Genomic DNA, 24,600 nt, shown 5'->3' with positions numbered 1-24,600 from the left:
CCTCCATGAATGTGCGAGGAACGCCAAGAGAGAGATAGCCACAAAAAATCGCCTATCTTTGAAAACTCTTGAGCTAATTCGCCAGCGTGGTTTGGCGCATGCCTCAGGCAACCACAAGCTAACGTCCGAGCTCGCAAAGCAGTGCAGAGATGTGATCAAGGAAGACCTCAAAGAGAGAAGAGCAGAAGTACTGGTAGATGCGGCAGAAGCCGGGAAAAGTATTCGTAACGCCCGCCTGTCCTTCGCCAACTATAAGACCAAGATGACTGCCCTCCGACGTCCTGATGGATCCATCACATCCTCCAGAACGGCAATGGAGAAGATTATCCATGACTTCTACTCAAATCTCTTTGATAGCCATGTCCACTTGCCGACATACCAAATTCCACAGGATGGATATGTCATTCCCAACGTTCTCCCTTCCGAAATCCGACATGCCATTTCATCGGTAAAGAAACAAACAGCACCCGGCCCAGACAAGGTCAGACCTGAACACCTGAAGAACCTGCCGTCAGTACTCATCAATACACTGGCTCGGCTCTTCACTCGCTACCTGTCTGAATGCAAGGTTCCGTCCCAATGGAAAACCAGCAGGACCGTACTACTGTTCAAGAAGGGAGACATCCATGACATTGGCAACTATCGCCCGATCTGCCTATTGTCTGTCATCTACAAGTTGTTCACTCGAGTCATCCTAAATAGGATTGGCAGAACACTAGATGAAGGACAACCATGCGAGCAAGCAGGGTTCCGCAAAGGATTCAGCACCATCAACCATATCCACACAATAACCAAGCTCATTGAGGTTTCTCGGGAGTTCAAGATGCTGCTCTGTTTAACGTTCATTGATTTAAAGAAGCCCTTTGATTCTGTTGAGACGGAAGCGGTCATTGAAGCCCTAGCCAATCAGGGCATTCAAGCCCAATACTTCAGGATCCTCCGTGAGCTGTATTGCGGATTCACTACCAGGATCTCACCATTCTACAAAGAAGTGATCGTTGATGTCAAGAGAGGGGTGCGGCAGAGTGATACCATTTCACCGAAACTCTTCAGTGCCACCCTCGAGAACATCATGCGACGACTGGAATGGGAAGGAATGGGAGTGAAGATAGATGGTCGGCAACTACACCACCTCCGCTTTGCTGATGACATTGTTTTAATAACACCAAACATCAGCCAAGCGGCACAAATGCTGGCTGGCCGACTTTGACCATGAGTGTGGAAAGGTTGGACTACAGCTGAATCTTACGAAGACAATGTTTATGAGAAACAGCCTCATTCCTGACACCCCATTCGCTCTCAATGGAACGACCATCTCCAAATGCAACAGCTATGTGTACCTAGGTCGAGAGGTCAACATGACAAATGACCTGGCACCCGAGCTGTGCAGGAGGAAGAGAGCGGCTTGGAACGCCTTCAAGAACGTCAAAGAAATAGCTAAGAGGACGAAGAACCTCCGGCTCCAGGCACATCTCTTTGATTCCACTGTTCTTCCTGCATTAACTTATGCCTCAGAGACCTGGGCCCTACGCAAACAAGATGAGAACGCTATTCAGGTCTCCCAAAGAAGAATAGAAAGAGCTATGCTTGGAATATCACGTTTCACTCAAATGAGAGAAAGAATCCGGAGTTCTGACATCCGTCGACGATCAAGAATCAGGGACGCTGTCTCATTTGCCAAGGTGTCGAAAATCAAATGGGCTGGTCACGTAATGAGATTTAAAGACGACCGCTGGACTAGAGCTGTTACCAACTGGATTCCACAGGATGTCAAAAGACCGCGTGGCCGCCCACCTACCAGATGATCAGACTTCTTCATCAAGATCATGAACGATCGGTTTGAGGCCCTTCATGTTCCCGGAGCGAACAGATGCCATTGGGCTATTTCACTAGCATGCGACAGGGACAAATGGAGACGTTACTGGCGCCTGCTCGAGCAAATCGACAACTAACGGGAAGTTAAGTAATTAAGTGATATTAGCACACAAGACTCAACCTGTAAAAACATGTTAGTGGTCTCTTATACAGGGGCTTAATGACTCCAAGGTGAAATACAACAATTTTGACACACTTGCCTCTAAGGAAAACTTCTGTATTTTTTTTTTTTTTTTTGCTTTTTGGGTCACACTCGGCAATGCACAGGGGTCACTCCTGGCTCTGCACTCAGGAATTATCCCTGGTGATGCTCAGGGGACAATATGGGATGCTGCGAATTGAACCTGGGTCAGCCGCGTGCAAGGCAAACGCCCTACCCACTGTGTTATCACTCCAGCCTCAACTTTTGGATTTTTTTAATGGATTATTCATAACAAGCAATACAAAATAAATTATTTAGTATATGCCTTTGGGGAAGGCTTGAGTGGTAATAGTAAAATTCTAAATAATGGTGGCGGGAAGGTATAATGGTAGTGGAACTGGTGTTGAAATATTGAATGTAAGAAATTATTGTGAACAACTTTATAGGCTGGAGCGATAGCACAGCGGTAGGGCGTTCGCCTTACACGCGGCCAACATGGCCGACCCGAGTTCGATTCCTCCGCCCCTCTCGGAGAGCCCGGCAAGCTACCGACAGTATCTCGCCCGCATGGCAGAGCCTGGCAAGCTCCCCGTGACGTATTCGATGTGCCAGACACAGTAACAACAAAGTCTCCAATGGAGACGTTACTGGGCCCACTCGAGCAAAAAAAACTGACCAAATGAAGTGAATTGGGTTATTTGTGTGAATCAAAAATTTTACCCCCCAAAATACAGGGGTTTTTAGGAGATTTAGTGGGGTAAGATTTTAAGTATCCAGTTCTAGCCCTTCTTAATAACAATTTATTAAAATAGCATACCAGTGCATCTTTATTCATCCATCTGTTTATGAAAAGCAATTACTGTGTGCTTCTGCTGTATCATGCCTTTTAAGTCCCACACAAACCCCCTGGAAGGGTAACTGATTAAACCAAGTCATTGCCGCTGGTCTCCAAGGTCATTGACATGAGCACCACTGCTAGGCTCATTCCCCCACAGAACTTTTGTACTTTTTGGCATCTTCTCACTTACCTGTTTCCCCCTCCTTGAGCGACTAAAGGAAGCTGACTCTTAACTTACCTCGGCTCCTTCCACCTAGCATAACGCCTACATGGCATGTAACAGATACTGGGTAAATTCTCATGGAATGAGTACAGGTATTGCTTGCAGGAGAAAAAAGGAGATTTTGTTCAAGAACTAGATGGACCCCAGTTCCAATAAGCCCCTCACCCCCAGCCCTTGAGCGTTCAGGCTGGAGACAGGGGCACTTCTGAGCCTGGTCCGCCCTGCCTACTGCTTCCTCGTCCTCCCCATCGACTTCCTGCCTAGCATTCTGTACACCTGGATTATGACACCAGCTGTCTGACGACTTCAGACATCCTAGATGAGAGCTTGCTGGAACACTGAGTCTGTTGCCAAGTGAGAAGCAGGAAGTCAAAATAGGGGAGGAAGACAGTTCATGTGAAAGGGAACTTGAGGAGCAGACTCAGAACAATCTCTCTCCTATGCGGGATATAATGAAACTTCCTAGGGGAATATCAAATGCCCAAAAGGCAGTAGAAACGAAGAGTAGGAGAACCAGAAACGCACAAGGTGGAGGTTTGGTTCCTGTTCAGGGAAAGGAACACTGGAAATGGGGGGAGTGCCTGCCACAGAGGCAGGCTGGGGGGCAGGAGGAAAACTGGGGACATTGGTGGAGGGAAGTGGACACTGGTGAAGGGCCTGGTGTTGGAAAAGCGTACACCTGAAACTCAACAATAAATACCATTGGAACTTTGTAGTTTATGGTGATTCAATTAAAAAAGCAAGAATTTTTGGGACTGGAGCAATAGCACAGTGGGTTGAGTGTTTGCCTTGCACGTGGCCAACCCAGGTTCGATTCCCAGAATCCCATATGGTTCCCTGAGCACCGCCAGGGGTGATTCCTGAGTGCAGAGTCAGGAGTAACATCTGTGCATCACCAGATGTGACCCAAACAGAAAAAAAAAAAAGAATTTTTTTTAAAGGGGAACTTACACAACTCTTTTAGATTGGTCAATGAATGTGGAGGTTACTGGCCAATCTTGGTCATATAATCTAGAAGGGAAGATAACAGACAAGGGGGAGGGGGGTGGTACATGGATTTATTTACAGATCAAAATCATGAGGGATGATTTTGGTCTGTAAATAAGCACCTGGGATGTAGGAGCTCGATTCCCATTGTCCAAAAACAAACAAAACACATTAAAAACAAACAAACAACAACAACCAAAAAAAAAAAAAAAAGACTCCTTGGGATGTTTTAGTTCACCTAGCATTTGTGAGAATCTCCCTGGGATGTTTTCACCTGGAATTTGTGAGTATCTATCTGGGGTTGATCTTCGTCAGGCCAGAAATAAAGAAATAAAACCAAAACAAAACCTACCCTTAAGACAATGGAAAAATAGGAGTCACTGTTGAGAAAAGTGATTTCTGAGGATTTTGCTTATCTTTGGCTTTTGTTTTGTTGGCACTGGGTGGTACAGATACAGGAGGGAGAATCAGCTCACAGAGAAAGCAGCCCCTGGCCCTCAGATGCCCGCTCCAGAAGCTGCCTGAGGCAGGGACTGAGCTTGAGTTGGAATGACTAATTTCCAAGGTATACTACTTTGCTTCTCTGGAGGAAAGAGAAAAGCACATTTTCAGCACCAGTGAATGCTGTTTGGACCGCTTTGTTCTTCAAGCCACATTCACGATTTGAGTCCTCATTTTCTTTGAGACATCACTTTGACTACCCAAATATTGAACATATTTCAAGATAAAAATAGGAACGATGGGGGCTGGAGCAATAGCACAGCAGGTAGAGTGTTTGCCTTGCACGTGGCCAACCCGGGTTCGATTCCCAGCATCCTATATGGTCCCCTGAGCACTACTAGGTGTAAGTCCTGAATGCATGAGCCAGGAGTTAACCCCTGTGCATCGCCAGGTATGACCCAAAAAGCAATAAATAAATAAATAAATAATAAAAATAAAAATAGAAGCGAATGGGCTTAGAAGTATCCATCCTTCAAAAGGCACTGGGCTGGGCTGGAGCAATAGCACAGCAGGTAGGGCTTTTGCCTTGCACGCGGCCGACCCAGGTTTGATTCCCAGCATCCCTTATGGTCCCCTGAGCACTGCCAGGAGTAACTCCTGAGTGCATGAGTCAGGAGTAGCCCCTGTGCATCGCCGGGTGTGACCCAAAAAGCAAAAAAAAAAAAAAAAGGCACTGGGTGATATCCTCTTAGAAAAGCAATTGTGTGAGGGATGGAGAGAAGATCTGGTGGGCTTATGGGGGAACCTGAATGCAGACGGAGTCAGTTTCCCCCGGACATTTGAAAGGGCCAATGAGAGGCTTTTTTCCCCCTTTTTCAAATACCACAGATCTGTGGCTCCCTCAGGGAAATAGCAATAAATATTGGTTAAATGCCTATAAAGCCGGCAAGGCAAAAATAAGTCCAAAGTTTGAGTGGGTCATTTAAAACACGGCCTAACCTTTTATTTAATTGCCCTTTTGCTGCAAACCAGAAATGAGATCTGAACGCAAAATGGACTGGTCACTCGGAACCCGCTCTGAAATATCTGCCAGAAGTGGATTTAAAGTCCAATCGCTCTGCTCTCAGCTCGAGTGCAACCAACTGGGGGGAAATTGAATTCTACGCTGCTAGTGGATTGTGGCAGCGCGTGTCTTTATTGGGGGGCGGGAGGGAGGGGAGTCCAGAGAAGGGCAGTTGGGTGCTGAGCAGTGTGGTGTGATGCTGACGTGAATTTCAATCTGTTTCTTCATTTTGTGACCCGAGTTATCCTATCGGCAAGACCACACTCTTCTGGACCCCGTTTTCCTCATCTATAAAAGGGATCTCTTACTACCTCACACCAGGACCTATGCTTAGGATGCAAAGACATTAATTCCTTCATTGAACAAGTCCTTTTTTTTTTTTCCTTTTTGGGTCACACCGGGCTATGCACAGGGGTTACTCCTGGCTTTGCACTCAGGAATTACCCCTGGTGGTGCTCAGGGAACCATATGGGATACTAGGAATCGAACCCAGGTTGACCACATGCAAGGCAAATGCCCTACCCGCTGTGCTATCTATCACTCCAGCCCCTGAAGAAATCTTTTTTAAAGATGATGTGCCAGGGCTCTGTGAACTAGTCAGCCTGACTCTTTTCATGTGGGGAAATGAGCGTGGAGCAGGAAGCCGTTCAATAGCACTGGAGGTGGGAAGCTGAGGAAGGAAAGGATCAGATGTGGCCATAGCAGTGTCCCATCTTTCCTGTGACAACTGACAATGTGACTCTGACCACCTCTGATCCTCCTCCTGAAACCGAGTGGGTTTTGCCAGTTTGCAACCCACAGACTCCATGGCAGCAAGGCTCCGTGGATTCTAAGGTCCAGTCACGAAACACTACAGCTCTAACTCCCTCGTTGGGATTCTCCCCTGGGACCCCTCTGACTCCCTTGAGAGAGGGACTGCCAACCCCTGCAGTGACCACACTGCCAGGAAGATGTCATGCTTCCTGAAGAGACGGACATGCAGGTATCCAAGCTCCCGCCTGGCTCCCGTTTGCCTCCTCACCTGCCTGCAACCACAGTCAGAAGCCAGAATCTTCCAGAATGCCTGAGCCTCAGGCACCATGAGAGAGAAAGCAACAGTGAATGTTTTGAATCCCTTGTGGAGGATTTGAGGGTGAGTATTTGTAGCCAGGAGCTAAAAGAACAGAGTCAGGAGGAAAGTAGATTCCACGGTAGCTGTGGTCAAATAGCAAGTAGTCTTGGGTCTTGCTGGCCAATGCAAAGATCAGTATTAAAAGTGAAAAGTTAGTCCTGGCTCTGTGCTCAGAGATCACTTGTGGCAGGTTTTAGGGATTGAACCCAGGTTGGCTCCGTGCAATGCAAGCACCTTACCTGCTGTGAGGTATCTCTCTGGTCATGATTTGGGCTTTTTACTTCCTCTTCCATTCTATTTTAGGCACCTTGTGATTTATGAAACAATTAATATAGAATTTTTAAAACATCTGAGCACCACACCCTCCACCAGAATGTTTGCTTTCCTCAGGCACTATCACAATGGCCTCCTCAAGCCTCACCATCATCTACCTCCTGGGGTAAGCTTCCTAACGAAGACCATTGCTCAATTTCTATTGCCTCTAGGCATTTATTATTCCCATCTTTATATCCCACATATGAGTGACATCATTCTAAGTCTATCCCTCTCTTTTGGAATCTCTCTAGATCAACCCATGCAGTAGAAATTGCATGATTTCACCTTTTTTTTTTTTATATATATATAGCTGAGTAGTATTCCATTGTGGATATGTACCATAGTTTCTTTATCCAATCATCTGTTCTTGGATACTCAGATTCTTTCTAGATTTTGGCTACTGTGAACAGTGCTGCAATAATCATCAGAGTGCAAATGCCTTTTCTGAGTATAGTTTTGGGCCCTGGGGGCAGATAACCAGACATGGAGTGACTGAGCGAGATGGAGGCTCAATTCCTAGTTTGTTTTTCTTTAGAAGTGTTCAAACCATTTTCCAAAAAGGTTGAATCAGTCGATATTATCACTGTGAATGATGGTCCTTTCTTTCCAAATGCTGTTGATTTGTGTTTTAATAGAAAAATTCAGGATACCCTGCAGAGACTGATAGCTCAATTGTTACTTCTCTCCACAGCAAACTTAGCTTCTCCCTCCAGAGCAAAGGATGGCACAGTAAGGTTAAGGAATTGGTTCTAAGTCTCTGAGCTACTAAAGGCAGAGATGGGATGCAAACCCATCTCATCCTTTCAAATCATTTTTTTTTTGCTTTTATTTATTTTGTCACACCTGGCGATGCACAGGGGTTACTCCTGGCTCTGTAGTCAGAAGTTACTCCTGGCGGTGCTCAGGGGACCATATGGGATGCTGGGAATCGAACCTGGGTTGGCTACGTGCAAGGCAAACGCCCTACCTGCTGTGCTATCTCTCTAGCCCTATCCTTTCAAGTCTTAAGAGAATAAATTTTATAGAAAGTCAGCTGGATTAGCCATAAATTCACGAGCTGTATAGCATGGGTAAGTCACTTCATCTCTGTCAATCACTTAGAGTGTTCTGATCCCATGCTGTCTGGTTTATGCTCAGCTTTGCCACCTAGTATTTACTCAACTTTGTCACTTTTATACCCCACCTCTGACAACAGGACGTGGCACTCAGTGAACTGCTACTGGGTGAGTGAAGGAATCCCAGCCCGGGAACAAGGGTGCATGTGGCATTAAGCCCCAAATTAGAGTCCCTATCTCCTCATTTTATTGAAAAATTTAAAAAAAAATTTAGTAAACAGAATCCTCCCATATTCTTTTACTTATATGAATTATTTGGTTATTCATAGTCTTAAAAAAAAGTTGTTCACAGTAATTTGTTGCATTAAAAATTATAACACCAATCCCACCACCATTACACCTTCCCTCCATCATTATTTTGAATATTCCCACCACCACCAAAGCCTTCCCCTAAATAATTTATTTTGTATTGCTTGTTAATGAAAATCCACTAAGAATGATCCAAAAAAGGTTTCTTTAGAGGAAAGTGTGTGAAGATTATTGTATCTCACCCTGGAGCCCTTAAGCCCTTGTAACAAGAGATTACCAACATGTTGTTATAGATTGAGCCTGTGTCCTGATTGAGATTAGGTGCCTTCTACTTTACACCCCATCAAATGTGATGTGCTACTCCTGGTACATCAGTGACATAGAGTATTAGATGTCATGCAGCCATGAAGGAGGTCGCACACTTCAGGAATCCTAAAATTTTAAATAGAGCGCTAGAGCTGGAGTTAAATTTTTAAGGGGGTATTGACTTTAGGGGCATCTCTGTGGCTTGTGGCTCTCTTCTGAAATTTATCTGTGGGTCTTTAATATATCTCATTTTAAATGGGACGTCTCCTTTAGAACAACCAGTGACTCGGGGATCCTGCTCTGTAACTTCAGTGCTGAATTCACCTTTTTTTTTCCCAAATCAGCCCCTTTCATGCTACCTGTTTTTAAAAAGTGTTATTGACTCAAAGTTCAAACCCTGACTCCATCTTCAACTTCTGACAATGTCCTTCTCTCATTCCACATTTCCCATCTCCTAGACTTTCAATGGTCTCAGATTCTTTCTCCATCACCCTTGAATAAATCTTACAGATTCATCTTCCAAAAGTTCAATCCTGATTAGAACGTTCATTTTAGAAAAGTATTCACTGTCTGCTAAATAAACTCTAAACCCTTCTGGTTCTCATTAAAACATTTTATGATCTCATTCTAACCTCACTTTCCTAGATCAATGGTCCATCAAAGGAAAGCAAAATTGCTGTGTGTAATAATGTTAAAGGACCTTCCTGGGTCATGAAAGATGGATGGAATTCAGCTTAGTCTACTGGTTGGAACGAGGTACATGAAGACTCTTAATCACTGTTCTGTCCATTATGATTTGAGTGACCTGCATGGTTGTTTCACAGGTCTGAATCTTATCTTTCTTAATTAAAAATTCTCACCAATTTCTTACATTCTCCTAGGGCAGACAAGCAGAGAAAAAGCTCTGTGTGAGAGAGGAACACTAAGACTTAGCTTTGTGTGGCTAGTTTTGGAGAGTCAAAGAAGTCCCCTCTGAAGCACAGGGACTCTGCTTTCTTCAGGAATTCTCTGTCCATACAACAATAGAAGGCCTTCTTGGAGACACTATCCCAGGTTACAATTACACAACATAGTAGTTTCCCTCTTGCTGTTGGGCTTCTGCTAGAAAGAACACAGATAAGGGGAACTGGACTTGGTTGTAATCCAGTAGAGGTGTTGAGATGGGTTCTTTTTAGTCCCTTGTCTGTGTTGAGGCTCTACTCTCAGTGCCTTGGGCATGACCACTGCAGCCATGGTTGGTTAAACTAAGCTCCTGCTAGTGTAGAGTGGGCCCTTCACTGTCTGGTTTGAAAGTTTGCTTCTTTGGGGCAGGGAAGGAGGCTCACCCAGCAGTGCACAAGGGGTTACTCTTGACTAGGTCCTCAGAGGTTGTTCCCGGCAGGCCTGCGGGACTATGGAGTGCTGGGGATTGAACCATGTACCCCAGAATATAAAGCATGAATTTTAGCCAACTGAACTGTCACTCCAGTCCAGGGCAGGCTCTTTAATCCAGGGTATCTGGTCTCTTTAAAAGAAGAAAGTGGTAGACCAACAGAAACACAGGAGAACACCATGAGATGCTGGGGAGCAAAGACCAAAATCCTTTAAGTCAAGGAATACTCTACAGCAAAGCACAGTAGCTGAGGAGAGGTAAGAAAAGGTTTCCCTGAGTTGCCTGCCCTGACTACATCTTGAACTAAAACAAGGACTTCTAGTCTGCAGCCCTCTGAGAATTTTAGCATCAGTCACGGAAAATGGAAGAGACTAACACATCAGCATTGGGAAGTAAAGGACTCCTACCCCTGCTTTCCAAGATTCTAGGTTAACCCTGTGCTTGATGAAAGTCAAGGTATCTCTGCAGTAAAGCATCCTGAAGAATGGGGATGTTGGGAATGGTGAACCCGCTTCTCAGCTCTGATGAGAGGCTGGTGCTGTGCATGACCTGTAGCAACTATACACATAGTCACTTCAACACAGCAGGGTGCTTTTGGGGAAAAGGAATAGCTATGACTGTAAGGACTAAAAAGGAGCCCCCTTTAAGACTGTTAGACTACTGGAAGTCTCTGCAGCTTTGCCAGTTTAGAGCTAGAACTCATTCTGACAATGTTTTGGTATCTGGAAGAATCTTGGCACTTTGGAGGTGAGTCTGGTGTAGCCATATCACCAGTATAAAATGATACTATTGAGTCTATTGGGGGAAAAAAGAGATAATTAAAAACAAGTTTAACTTTGATGCCACACCTACTAACGAGTAAGTTAAACATGGGCCCATGCCAGCCTGAGCAGGAACCAATCCTGGCCTATACCACCCTCAAGTAGAAAAAGGGTCTCCACAGGTCCATTTTCCAAAAGGGACATTATACACATCCTACAATTCCTAAATTCCTGGGGTAAGTAAAGGAAGTTGTTGGGCTGGAGAAGTATAGTGGGTAAGGTGCTTACTTCCCATAGGATCAACCCCCGACACCCCATATGGTCCCCTGAGGCCTGCTAGGAATGAACCCTAAGTACAGAGCCAGGACTAAGACTTGAGCACAGCCAAATGTCGTCCAAAAATAATAAAACAAAAGAGAGAGAGTGAGAGAGAGAGAAATAGAGAGAGAGAAGGGACTGGAACGCTATCATAGTGGATAGGGCGTTTGCCTTGCATGTGGCCCACCTGTGTTCGATTCCCAGCATCCCATATGGTTCCCCTGAGCACTGCCAGGAGTAATTCCTGAGTGCAGAACCAGAAGTATCCCCTGTGCATCACCAGGTGTGACCTAAAAATCAAGAGAGAGAGAGAGAGAGAGAGAGGAAGAAAGAAAGAAAGAGAGGGAGGGAGGGAGGGAGGGAGGGAGGGAGAAGGTGATGAGAATGTGGGAATTCAAGGAGTTTGTTAGAAAAATAAAAGATATTTAATTTTTAATTTTATGTTGAAGAAAGAGATAATAATGACAAACATGGAAAAAGGGACAATAAAACTCTACATGTTAAACTGTGAAGGATGAAGTGTTCCAGAAATAATAGATGAGAACATGTCAAAGGTTCAAAAGAGATTTTCTGAGACCCATAGTCCAGTTTGTTGAGCTAAATCTCTGAATGGACTTCAAATAAAATCCCCGCTCTATAGAAGTAAAGCAATTACTCAAAATCAACCATGAGTAAAAGCACTACATGGTAACAATTGTTGCCATGTGGAACAGAATTCAGAAAAATACTCTTTTTTTTTTTTTCTGCCACAGCATATCCTCGACTCTAAATTCTGCTTGGAAAAAATCCAGTGCCAAGTGATGTTCACAGTCCAACACTACATGGATATAACACAGATGTAACAGCCAGCCCTTCATAAGCAAAACAGAAGACATCCCAGCAAAAGTGGTAAAAGAATCATTTGTATTTCCTGAGTATGAAAGACTGGCAGAGCAGAGCTTAGCTCTTCACACCACCTGCTTCAGCTGGGTCCTTGCTGAGGTCTGCTGAGAACACAGTACTGTGGATTTTCTGAGATTGCACGGGAACAGTGTGTGCACCTAATGACATCCTCTCGGTCAGAATTCCAAGAACACCAAATCTTCTGATTACTGAAAGTATAAAGGTAACTTTAATGGGGTTGTGAGAATCTTGATCAGGATGGGAAACAAAAATGTGTTTCCTGTGCCCAGAAAATGATCCTAACCTTAAAGAAGGTGCACAAGTTGAAAATCACACTAGGCATTAGGGTCTGGTATCCAAGAGCAAATTTTCTATACTCTGTGTCTTTGGTTGAAGGTGGTGCTATACCGAATGTCCCCTTGTGTATAGTGCAAAGAGAAGCCCATTTCTCCGGGCACACTTTAATGTCACATATTTATAAACATATTTATAAACATCAGGGACGCTGTCTCATTTGCCAAGGTGTCGAAAATCAGATGGGCTGGTCACGTAATGAGATTTAAAGACGACCGCTGGACTAGAGCTGTTACCGACTGGATTCCACGGGATGTCAAAAGACCGCGTGGCCACCCACCTACCAGATGGTCAGACTTCTTCATCAAGATCATGAACGATCGGTTTGAGGTTCTTCATGTTCCCAGAGCGAACAGATGCCATTGGGCTATTTCACTAGCACGCGACAGGGACAAATGGAGATGTTACTGGCGCCCGCTCGAGCAAATCGACGACTAACAGGAAGTTAAGTGATTAAGTGATTTATAAACATAAAATTACAAAAAGTTGAATACGAGACGAAGAAGGGTTATTGGTGCTTATCTTTTCTACTTTCTTGGCTACTCCTGTGGAAGTGAGAAGATGGGCTTTTTCTACACATTATTCTCAGTGTCCCTCCTCTTTGCCATCATTGATCTTTCTCTTTTCTTTGGATCTCTTTTTACAGGAGCACACACAAATGACTATATGATCTGATCTAATTTTCTCTCTGACAGGAACTCTTTTTAAAGATTGCAATCATCTGGGGAACATAAAGTAACAAAATAGGAGACTAACACCCAAGAATGGCCAAGATTAGTACCAGGAATTTTGCTCCATGGCTTGGAGGCCAGCCACACATGCGAGGGGAAAAGGGAGCTCAGATAGAGAAGGGAGCACCAAATAAAGGGTGTTGGGAGGATCCTCCCAGGATGGGAGAAGCATGCTGAAAGTAGACTATAGACCAAACATGATTGTCACCCATTGTCTCTTTTGCAAACCACAACACCCAAAAGGAGAGAGAGAACAAAAGGGAATGCACTGCCACAGAAGCAGAGTGGGATGGGGGGTATGGGGGATGGGAGGGATACTGGGATCCATGGTGGTGGGAAATGGGCACTGGTGGAGGGATGGGTATTTGATCATTGTATAACTGAAACCCAAGCATAAAAATTTGTAAGTCTACAACTGTACCTCATGGTGTCTCACTAATAAAAATTTTTAAAAAAAACACTTTCGCCCTTTATTTAAACACCATGGTTTACAAAGTTGTTCATAATGCACTTTTTATGGGCATTCAACATTCCAACACCAATTCTACCACCAGTGTGACCTTCTCTTTATCAATATTCCCATTTTCCCAATCCTCCTCCAATCATGCCCTTTAGCAGGGACAAAATTATTTTATATTGCTTGTTACAACTAAATGGCTAACGGGATTGTCAAAAAAAAAATACTGCAGTAAAAGAAAACTTGTGAAAATTGTTATATCCTACCATGAGGTTACTAAGTCCTTTTCTGAGGTCTTGCTAAGTTGGTTGTTACTAGTTGAGCCAACTGTGGTATTGATGACTGAGTGGAGTTGGCTTCTGCATCACTTTCCCGTTACTGTGTTCCTACTGAGATGTAAGCATTGTAGATTTTGGAGGTGACATGTGGTCACAAATGCAGCTGCATTGTGTGCTCCAGAAAAATCAGGGATATGCAAGTGGGCTGTGAGTTTACATGGCAGGAGTTGTGGGTTGTGAGTGTGGTTACTGGTGCCTCCAAAGCATGGGGATAGGGAGAGGGAAAGCTGTCCACCCCACTCCGAGAAGACCCCAGAATTCTCAACCTGAAAACTCTGGTGCTTTCAGGAATTTCCAGCAGCTTTGGTACCTGGCAGTTTCGCAGAGATTAGTTGTTACTGATACGAATTCTTACAGACCCCCTCTGGGCAAGATCACAACAACAAAAGTATATTATCTTCTATTTACCACAAGCCTGTTGATCCTACACCCCATAGGGCCTGCCAGTCTTGCCCTGAGCACAGAGCAGGGGATAAACCCTGAGCACCACTGGGCATGATCTAAACCATCACCCCCACCTCCTCCCCTCAAATAAAAAATTATTGGGACAGAGATAGTACAAGGGTTAAGGCACTTGTCTTGTATGCAGCTGACCCCAGTTTGATACCTAGTACCACAAAGGGCCCACAAATCACCACCAGGAGTGAACCCTGAGTGCAGTGTTAGGAATAAGCCCTGAGCACTACTGGGTATATCTCCTCTCCTGAAAAAAATGTGTGTATGTGTGTGTGTGTGCGTGTGTGTGTGTGTGTGTGTGTGTTGGAAGGTGAGATGAACAGCTCTGGGTGAGATGTTTCTTTCTTTCCACTCACATACTTGGTGCCTATAAGGATATCCATGAACCCTCAGGACCCCACTGAGAATTCTGGATTTTGCTATAGGAAAGGACAACCATTTAGGTAAATGGTGGCATGGAAATATGACAAAACTAGTATGGAATATCCTGAACACATACCTGACATCACAGTTATAGTAATTGGCAAGGGACAGAGGAGGCAAGACAAACAAAATTAAAAAAAAAAGTGCTAGCAGGATATCTGGCAGACACTGAGCATGCAATACATTTTTGCTGAGTGAAGAAATACATGAATGATAATAGCAGGGAGAGAATTATAGAAAGATATTGTCGAGGGATAACAAAAATATGTTTGTTTTGATTGATTACAGAAAATAAGAGAGAGGTGGAGTGAAAAGTTTTCCAAGTCTCATGCCTGGGCCTCTGAGATAGGAACCAGAAACTTCTTAGGAGAAAGAGATTGGGTGGGAAAGATGATGTTAATTATGGAGCAATTTAAATATAGTGACAAGATAATCCACTGGAAATGTCTAGAGACATTTGGAACTAGGGCTGAAAGACCAGCATGATGTACTATGGTAATAAAGACAAGAGATGAGCCAGAGAGAGAGAGTGAGAGAGAGAGAGAGAGAGAGAGAGAGAGAGAGAGAGAGAGAGAGAGAGAGAGAATGGGAACAAGGTGCTTGCTTTGCACTCAGTCATTTCAGCTGTGGCCTCAGTTTGAAATTTTGGCACCACCTATGTTCCTCTAGCATGGCCTAGAGTCACTTTCGAGTAAGGAGGAATAGTCCTGGAGTACCCCTGGGTGTGGTCCCAGGTGTGGTCCCAGGACCAAAAAGGAAAAGCAAAAAGTACAAGAGAGGAGATGGTATGGAGCATCGGAGGGAGGGTTGCCAGAATCCAGAAGCAAAGGTACTAAGGAGGGCAAGAGAAGGGAGGGGATCCACAAAGGAGGATGGAGTGGCGGGATCAAGAAAAGCACCAACACTTCCCCTCAGAAGAACCCCAGGAGAGATTCTCAAGGCATGAATCACCAACACAGTCTTGAAGAGGAAAAAGGAGGAAGAGAGGCAAGAAGAGGTCACTGAATTCAGGACTTACCTGTTACCCTCAGGAGAAAAGTTATAAGTGGTGGGGGAAGAAGCTGTTCATCCTGGAGTCAAGCATGTGGACCACAGTGATGGAGGCCAGGCTTTGAGGGTACGCGTCAGTGCAAAAGCAATGGAATCAGACAGGCACTGCTGTGCAAGAAACACCATAATTTTTTCCTTTTTGAGAGCCTGGGAGATGCCTGAGCAGGCGTACAGGCAAACAGGCAGCAGGGGAGAAACTGATGGTGTAAACATCCCAGCCCTGTCACGGTTCTTGGTGATGATGCACTTGCTTTCCAAAGTCAGAAACACCTCGTGGTGAACAACAAGTGGCTGTGATGTTAACAGAAGTCTTGTCATTGGACAAGCATTGCCTGGAAGGCTGCACCTTAAGAAAGCCCTTGAAAGATGCTTTGTCTGGAAAATGTGTGCATGGAGCTAATTAGTCATCTGACAGGAGAGTGAGCAGCAGTTCTTGCAGCTGGCACCGGAAGCTGATGCCTGCTACCCGGAAATGGGACCAGTGTGGCATTACATTTCTGTGTAAGCACCTAGACTGAGCTGCAAGGCTTCATGGAATTGATGCTAAAATCCTCAGGCTCTGTGGAATGATGAAAACCCAATCTCGGCCAAGTGGAGCCAACAGACATGAAATGAAATAGAACGCGGCATCCTGGATGGGTTCCTGGGACAGAGGAAGGGGCATTAGGAAAGACAATGTGAATCAAGGACCAGTTTTAGTTAATGATGATGTATCAGTTGGGGGTCAGTCATTGTAACAAATCTTAAACTAATGTGAGATGTGGGTAATGGAGGACATTAGGTATGGGATGTGTGGAAACTCTCCAGGCTTTCCCTAATTTTTCTGTAATTCTGAAATTGTCCCAATATCCTACGTTTTTCATTTTGGTTGTTGTTGTTTAGGTCACGTGGTTACAATAGTGTTATTATCTGTGATTTGAGATGTATAGTTATCATGTCTCATCACCTCCAAAATGGTCAAGACCTTCTATCAATGCCCCAGTCCCTCCCTTCATCCCTCCAACTCCCTCCCCATGCCTCCTTACTTTGTATTCTGTTTTATAATCCAGTGTCAGAGGTTTCTTTATCATTGGGGAAATCATCTCTTCCCTTGCTTTGTCTCTCCACAAATATCTGTCATACCACAGGTGAGTAAGATAATCCAGTATCTGTCCTCCCTCCAATTTAACATGACACTTTTCAGTTCCACCCAAGTTGCATCAAATGGCAACATTACATCTTTTCTTATAGCTGCATAATATTTCATCGGTATACATACCACTTCTTTATCCATTCATCTAATGTTGGACATATAATTTTATTTTCCAGTAATATCTGTCTTCTTTTGATATTAGGGTAATGGTGGCTGCATATTGGGAAGGATTCCTACTTCAATTTTTTGGTATTGCATTAGGAGTCAGGTAATAAGTCTTTTGAACATACAGTAGAACTCATTACTGAACTCCTTTTTTTCTTGGGAAGATTTTATTACTGTTTCAAGTTTTTTACTTGTGGTTGGTCTCTTCATGATTTCTCCTCCTCCTGATTCAGTCTTGGGATAATTCAGTCTTTTATGATTCTAGAAATTTACCCATTTCTTCTGGGTTCTCCAGCGTAGTGGCATAAATTATTCATAGCAATCTCTCATGATCTTTTCTTTTTCGGAGGTGTCTATTGTAATTCCTCCCTTTCATCACATGTCTAATTTATTTGGGTTTTCTCCTTTTTTTCCCTATTTAGCAAAGATGGGGTCAGTCTTATTACTTTGAAAAACCAGCTCATCCTTTCACTTAAACTTCTTCTTGATTTCTACCTATCGTTGGTTTCTGCTCTATTATTATTATCATTACTATTACTATTATTGTTATTTCCTTTCTTCTAATTACTTTGAGATTCATCTGTTATTCATTTTCTAGTTTCTCAAGCTATGTGGCTAGGATTCTTTTTGGTTTGTTTATTTCCTGATGTAAGCCTGTTTTGCTATGAACTTCCACACCAGGACCACTTTTTCTGTATCTCAACTTGTTTTCTTTTTCAGCAAAGTTGTGATTTTACAACCAAGGAGTAAAATTTCCTGAATGTTCTACCAGTTATCCGCCTACTTGCTCTCCTTGCTCCAGTTTTATTGAGGTGTCATTATTGTCATTATCAATGACAATAACACCACATTAGTTTAAGGTGTCCAGTATGGAGATGTGATGCATGTACCTACTGCAAAAAATAATCACTACAAGAAGTTTAGATAACATCCATCATCTCACAATTATAGCTTTTTTTCTTTTCCTTGTGATGATCTACTCTTTTGACAACTGTCAAATACACAACACTATGCTGTTAGCTATCGTCACCACACTGGACATCACATCACCACACTGGACATCATATACCCAACTAAAACTAGGAGCTTCTATCCTCTGAACCACCTTCACCCTTGCTAGGCAAAACCACGATTCTCCTGGTGTCTTCACTGCACTGATGTGTGCTGCAGACACATGTGCCGGGGGTAGTGTGCAATTATGCCAGGGCCCCTCGCCACCTCGCCACAGACTCTCGGTTCTTCGAATCTCTGACATGCACACGCCTCTCTACTCGGGGAGGACTGAAGAACTACTAGGAATTTTATCTCTAGAAATATACATAAGTATACTCTCTGTTTGTCTAAAGATAGGTCATCTTGGTTCTTTCCTTTTTTTCCCCTCTGCAGATCCACGGTCACTGCTGCAAGTTTACTGCCCACTTTATACTTCTGATTGGAGTAACGATCCTTACCTCTCCCATTCATTCTGTTTTTGGAGAGAGCACTCCCAAGCAGTGCTCAAGGGTGCCAGCGCCACTCTTGAAGACTGTCCACCAACCAGGCCATGCAGTTCACTGATGGGGCTCAAGGATACACAACTGCTCTCGGCAGGGATCACGAGGGCCACCACTGCAGCACTCAGGGCCACACCGGGTGGTATTTGATGGGGGCATGACTTCTGGGATGCTCAGGTCTTGGTGCATGCCAGGCCAGTGCCCCTGATGGCTGAGCCATCCCCATGGCTCTTATGCTACTTGTTTTTAGACCTGGAAAAAAATAGGTGGATTCTATAGCATTGTTCCCTAGGGAGAGGTAGAAAGCACTGCACGATCAGAACAGGTGCTGAAGACCTGTAGCCAGGAAGGGAGAAAGGAGGGGAGGAGAGGGGAAATGAGGGAAGGAAAGAAGGAAGCAAAGAAGGAAGCAAAGAAGGAAGGAAGGAAGGAAGGAAGGAAGGAAGGGAGGGAGGAAGGAAGAGGAAGGAAGGAAGAGAGGGAGGGTGGAAAGAAGGAAGGGAGGAAGGAAGAGAGGGAGGGAGAAAGGGAGGGAGGAAGGAAGGAAGAGGGGGGGAGAAAGGGAGGGAGGGAGGGAGGAAGGAAGGAAGAGGGGGAGGGAGGAATGGAGGGAGGATGAAAGGGAGGAAGGAAGGAGGGAGAATGAAAGGGAGGGAGGAAGGGAGGGAGGATGAAAGGGAGGGAGGATCGAGGGAGGAAAGAAGGAGGGGGGACGGAGGGAGGGAGGGAGGGAAAGAGGGAGAAAGGGAGAAAAGGAGGGAGGGAAAGAAGAAAAGGAAGGAAGGAGCGGGGGGGGGGGGGGAGAAAGAACAGGAAGGGAACAGGAAGGGAGGGGATGGAGGAAAGGAGATACAGAAGGGTGGAGGGAGAGGAGGACTGGGCAGAGCGGTGGGGAGAGACGGGTGCTGATGCAGTTAGCATTGGGCTGGCTGCCAGGCAGAGTGTCAGAAGCTTCCAGGCTGTCAGGGTCTGTCCTCCACAGGAACACAAAGGAACCTCCCATCCACCAGCCCCTTCTGTCGGGAGAAGCCCTGCGCCTCGCGGTAGAAGGAAAAGCTGCCTGTCACCTCCTTAGGAGCTCTGCACTCCCAGTCCAAGAAAGAGAAGCAGAAACACACTTGGCAAGGATGGCAAGGGCCGGGCTCCGCAGGTCGCAGGGAACCGAGGTCTGAGCAGGAGCTGGTGACAACCGTTCACTCACCGGATCCAGGCTGGCCTGAGATGCCCACCCAGCAGATCAGGGTCCCGAGGGTGACTGAAGCCAACACCAAAGAGCAGTTGTGCAAAGGCAGCCTGGGGGTGGGGGCAGGAGGCTGACCTGGAGTCTCCCCACCAGTGGCAGCTCAGCGGCTCCTGGCTGCTCCTCAGTGCCGGGAAGCCCGCGTGCTGGGCTGATTCCCACAGGCAAGGCTCCTAGGCACAGCCCAGCTTGGTCGGACTTGTCTCAATCCCCCTCCTCTGGGCTCCATGGGCTCAGTCTGTGCCCATTCACACCTCAACTCCTTCTGCACCCTCGGCTCATTGACCCGACGCTCTGGGGTGTCATTGCTGCTGTGTCTATGTTGGGTCCCCATCCTCCCCTGAAATATATATATCGGGCCATTGCTTTCAGTAGAGGAATGTTTGTGAGCTCAGTGAAATACAGCGGGAAGGACACAACAGCCAATGGTGTGTCACGGGTGTGCGGACAAAAGGCAAGCGTGTGGGGAAATAACCCTTCAGAAGCTTGTTATTAGACTGGCCAGTGAGGCCTGCCAGGTAATGAGACCTTGACTGTAAGAAACGATGACAAGGGGCCTGAGTGACAGGACAGTGGGGAGAGCGCTTGCCTTGCATGTGACCAACTCAGAGTCAATCTCCAGCATCTTTTCTGGTCCCCTGAGCCTGCCAGGTGTGATCCCTGAGTAGAGAGCCAGGAGTAAGCCCTGAGCACTACTGGGTGTGGTCCCAAAGCAAAACAAAAAAAAAATAGAACAGAAATGAAGACTAGTCAATCAAAATTTAGCATACTATGCTTTATTATTACTATTACTATTATTGATATTATTTGGTCTGATTTTGTTTTGGGGGCAATACCTGGGAATACTCAGGGTCTACTCCTGGTTATTTTCTCAGGGGTCACTCCTGGCAGAGCTCAGATGTGAAGGCCAAGTGCCAGGCAAGTGCCTTATCCCCTGCACTCTCTCTCTGGAAAGGCATACGCTTGAACGCCAAGATCTACCACTGGTGGTCACCCTTGGACATGGCTTCACACAAATTGCGGGGCCCACATCAATGTGTTACATCCTGAGTTAGAGAAGCGAGTGATTTGAATGAGAGGCGGAATCCACCATCCTGAATGTAATTTTTTGCAAGAAAGGAATCAATGTATTTTTTTCAAGACGCTCAAATGTTGAAAAGCTGGCTTAAACGCATCACGTTGAAAACGAATCATGAGCTAGAAACGAGGACTCCAGAAACAACATGTAAGATCCGGGAGCACACAGAGAATTCTCCCAAGAGCAATGACACTGAGGTGGCTGAAATATCTCCCTACTACACTAGTAGGAGCTGAAGTTCCAGAATCCGACTGGTGAGCTATACCGGATATGGTGCGCTGTGTGCGACGGTGGTCCAAACTTCAACAGGACCGTACTCATGATTCTATCAGACTCACAGAAGAATAGAGATGGCAGAACCGACCCTCCGTTTCTTCTGTACCAGAACTCAGACTCTGCAGAGTCGGTTCGCTTACAGAGCTAGCATCCACGGCAACAGTTCCCAGTTCAGCAGCAGGCGTCTCAGCATCTCTGTCCACTATGAAACCTGACCATGTGTCTCCTGCACTGCTTTGCTTTGCTTTCTTTCTAGCCTCCCAAGCAGTGTTATGGGACCCCAGGGCACCTCCCTGCATCATGAGGCCATCTGGACTGGGTGGTTCAATGGTCGGGCCCAGCAATGCAGCGCCAATTGGATTCAGTGATGCTGGGGCCCCCCAGGGCTATACCCAGTGATGCCTCAGGGCCATGAGGTCCCCCCTCTGTGAGGACAGCCTCTGTCTACTCAGCTACCTCCTTGGTTCTAGGGGTCCTGCTCAGAAGTTCAGGGGCTCTCTAGTTTCCTTTCGGATCCATGACACACAGTTCTGAGTACAACATTCAAGAATGACTGAGGCCTCCTTGGATTTCCATAGAATCATTCCCAATAGAGAAAGGCCTGGTGCCCAGCACCTTACTGAAATACCTTTGTCTTTAGGTACTAGGTGATCCCAGAGTCGCCTTCTGTTTGATCCCAATGAAGACAACTGAGCTGAAATCAGCAGGGTTTACAGACTGGAGCGGCAGCCCTTGAGCCTGCTGAGCTGATCCTATCTGGCTACTGGCACAGTGAAATTATCTCCTTGGGTCCTGGGCTGCAATTCTGACTTGATTTGCTCTGTTTGGTGTTAGTGCCAAAAGTATAGCACTCCACTCCGGGGTTTATTGGTCAGATCAAATAATGTACCTAAAGTGCTTAAAACCAAACTTGGCTCTGTGGTGTGAGATGATATCTCATTGTTGTTTTGAATTGCATCTCCCGGATGGTTAGCGATGTGGAGCATTTTTTCATGTGCCTTTTGGCCATTTGTATTTCTTTTTTTTTTTTTCTTTTTGGGTCACACCCAGCGATGCACAGGAGTTACACCTGGTTCATGCACTCAGGAATTACTCTTGGCGGTGCTCGGGGGACCATATGGGATGCTGGAAATCGAACCTTGGTCGGCTGCATGCAAGGCAAATGCCCTACCCGCTGTGCTATTGCTCCAGTACCCCATTTGTATTTCTTTTTTGAGGAAACTTCTGTTCATTTCTTCTCCCCATTTTTTGATGGGGTTGGAGGTTTTTTTCTTGTACAATTCTACTAGTGTCTTGTATATCCTGGATATTAATTCCTTATCAGATGGATATTGGGTAAATATTCTTTCCCATTCTGTGGGCTCTTTCTGTATTATGGTCACTGTTTCTTTCGAAGTGCAGAAGCTTCTTAGTTTGATGTAGTCCCATTTGTTTATGTTTGCCTCCACTTGCATGGTCATTGCTGTTTTATCCTTAAAATGTTTTTAGCTTCAAAGTCGTGGAGAGTTCTGCCTACATTTTCCTCTATGTACCTTATGGATTTGTGTCTGATATTGAGGTCTTTTAATCCACTTTGATGTGACTTGTGCCTGGCATTAGACAGAGGTCAGAGTTCATTTGCACATATTCAAAAGAACAAAAGCAACCAGTGCTAGTGTAGATGTGGGGAAAAAGGGATACTCTTTCACTGTTGGTGGGAATGCCCATTAGTCCAGCCTTTCTGGAAAACAATATGGACAGTCCTTCAAAAACTAAAAATTGAGCTTCCATATGACCCTGCAATACCACTTCTGGGAATATATCCCAAGGATGCAAAAAAGCACAGTAGAAATGACATCTGTACTTGTATGTTCATTGCAGCACTGTTCACAATAGCCAAAACCTGGAAATAACCCAAGTGCCCTAGAATAGATGACTGGGTAAAAAAACTTTGGTACATCTACACAATGTAATACTATGCAGCTCTCAGGTAAGATGAAGTCATGAACTTTGCTTATAAATGGATAGATACTCATGTTAAGTGAAATGAGTCAGAAAGAGAGGGACAGAAATAGAAAGATTGCACTCATTTGTGGAGTATAAAACAACATAACATGGGGCTGACACCTAAGGATAGTAGATATATGGGGCAGGTAGACTGCTCCATAGCTGGAATCCTGCTTCCTGAGCAAAGGGGAGAAGGCAGCTGGAATAGAGAAGGGATCATTAAGAAAAAGATGGCTGGAGGAATCGGTCAGGATGGGAGATGTGTGCAGAAAGTAGATAAAGGACCAAACATGGTAACCTTGCAGGGTCTGTAGTGCAAACCATAATGCCCAAAAGTAAAGAGAGATTATGGGGAACCATGTCTGCCATGGAGGCAGAGGGAGGGTGGGAAATGGGGGGTACACCTGCGATATTGGTGGTGGGGAATGTGCACTGGTGGAGGGATTTTGTAGGATAACATTGCCACAGGATGCTTAGGTTTATCGGGTTACACCCATCACAGTGCTCCCGAGTCACTCCCGTTCCTCTGTTTATCTGTAAACTCTTCTCTGTGCTCTCCTCCCCAATCGGCTAATCACCTTTTCTCCCTAATCAGATTCTGTTAGCTTATAAACTCAGATGCTTCTAAGGACTTGTATTGTATTGTATTGAACTTGTATTGTAAGTTATGTCTTTTGCATAGTTTACCTTAAAGCAATGCCCTTTTTGTATGGACACAGGAAGACAGTTAATATAATGCTCTGTAACTTAGGAATTGACTCTGAATAATATTTACTCCTGGGCATCTGCTTTCTCGACTCAGTTGCCCTTAGTTCCTAGCACCCCAAAAGCAGCGTCCCAACGAGGGACTGAATGGACCCAGGGCAAGCTGTGAGCTACCCTGGCATCGAAATGGGCCAGGCCAAAGCACCACAATCCTCAATTATAAGTTGAGGGCATGATCATGGACAAATGCTGTCATGATCCAAAAGTAATGACGAGACTAGGACCCTGCTGGGCCAAGGACGAGACTAGGACCCGGCTGGGCCGAGGAAGACTAACCTGGCCTGAGAACTACGGTCTACACACACACATACACACATACACACACACACACACACACACACACACACACACACAGTGGAATATATAGTGAGATGTCCTCAGGAAGAACCAAACCTTAAGTTTATATCTCTTACTGTGCTCATACAGAATGACATTGCTAGAAATATTGGAAGTAGATATACTACAACTATTTAAGTAGATTACTAGCTGAGGAAAGAACACACCTTTGTTGGGATCCCACCCTTGAACAGATCTCCTAGTAATCTGGAATAATCTCTTTAGATGAGATTTTATCCTTGAGTTAATCTCCTGGAGGAGTGGTCTTACCTCTCTTTGTTGATTTCTTAATGTTCAACCCACCTTTGTGTCACCACCCTAC

The sequence above is a fragment of the Sorex fumeus genome, unplaced genomic scaffold, assembly GCF_029834395.1.
Source record: "Sorex fumeus unplaced genomic scaffold, SorFum_2.1 ptg000043l, whole genome shotgun sequence".
Taxonomy (NCBI): Eukaryota; Metazoa; Chordata; class Mammalia; order Eulipotyphla; family Soricidae; genus Sorex; species Sorex fumeus.
This window is presented reverse-complemented; position numbering follows the sequence as displayed.